This window comes from Chrysochloris asiatica, unplaced genomic scaffold (assembly GCF_000296735.1).
Source record: "Chrysochloris asiatica unplaced genomic scaffold, ChrAsi1.0 scaffold00113, whole genome shotgun sequence".
NCBI lineage: Eukaryota > Metazoa > Chordata > Mammalia > Afrosoricida > Chrysochloridae > Chrysochloris > Chrysochloris asiatica.
Window position 1 is genome coordinate 11014533 of NW_006408631.1, and position 1639 is coordinate 11016171.

Sequence of the window (1639 nt, forward strand, 5' to 3'; positions counted from 1 at the left end):
CTTTGCCTAATGCAATACATCATTTGATTTCTTGACTCTGCTTCCATGAGTGTTGACAGTTGATATGAGCAAAATGAAGCCTTTGACAACTTCACTCTTTTCTCCATTGATAAGAATGTTGTTTATTGGTCCAGTGGTGAGAATTTTTGTTTTCTTTACATTGAGGTGCAACCTATACCGAAGGCTGTGGTCTTTGATCTTCATCAGTATTTTAAGTCCTCTTTGCTTTCACCAAGCAAGGTTATATCATTTGCATTATCGCAGGTTGTTAATGAGCCTCCCTCCAGTCCTGATGCAGGTTTTTTTCATATAATCTAGCTTCCCAGGTTATTTGCTCAGCACATAGATTGAGTAAATAAATGTGAGGCTGGTGATGGAAAAAAGAGATTTAAAAAAAAAACAATGAATTCTTTAAATTAAAAAATATAAAAACTTCTAAGGAAGTGGAATACTTATATTCATATAATGGCAAATACAAGAAGCAAAATTACTATATATTGTGATTTTTTTTTCCCATGCCATTTTGTATTTTCCTCTAGTGTTGGCTAGAAAAATTATTTATGCAAAGGGCCAGAGAGTGAATATTTAAGGTTTTGTGAGCCACATGTTGTGTCAGGACTACTCAAGTGTGCAGCTGTTATAAGAAAGGAACCATCGACAATAATAAATGAATATTGCTGTAATAAAATCAATATTTATGCACACTGAAATCTGATTTTTAAAATAATTTTCAGGTATCACGAAACAGTATTTTTGGCTTTTCAGCCATTTAAACAAGCAAAACCACTGAATTAAGCTGGATTTAGCTCAAGGGCTATAGTTTTCAATCTCTTTTCTGCAGTATCATGTTTTGGAGGCTGTATAGTTGGTAGTGTAGTGTTTACGAATCGGGCTGCAAACCTTAAGGACAGCAGTTTGAAACTACCAGCTGTTCCGCAGGAGAAAGACGAGGCTTTCTGCTCCCGTAGATTTCCAGCCTCGGACACCCTGTACAGGGTCACTATGAGTCGCAACTGACTCCACGGCACATAACCACCACCACCATAGTTGGTATGTGTTGGAAGAAGTACAACCAGAATGATACTTAGAAACCAGAATGGTGAGACTTTCTTTCTTTCTTATACTTCAGACATGTTATTAGGAGAAACCAGTCCCTGGAAAAGGACATCATGCCTACTAAAGTGGAAGCTTGATGAAAAGAAGAAGACCCCCAATGAAATGGAGTGGCAGCAGCAATGGGGTCAAGCATAACCCGGTGTGGCATTGTTGATTAGTGCGCTAGACTGCAAAGTTGATTTGAACCGCAAGGCCGGCAGTTCAAGCTCACCAGCTGCTCCTCAGAAATCGCTATGGGTCAGAACTGACTCTGTGGCACTTTACAACAACAGCAAATTGGTTGTACGTGTTTTAGTAACATCATGTCAGGTGCCAAGTATAATGCAACTTACTACAGGCTCTTAGGGTCATCCAGAAATGCCACACTTTATGAGAATTTAAGAAGAATAAATGAAGATGACATGAATAAGTGTCAAGAGAAAACGGGGAGGATCTGTGAGAAATAGCTCTTGGGGTGCTCCATCTTCAAGACTAAAGGGAATCGTGGAAGTAACAGGCTAGTATAAGAAAAGAAGCTAAGGGG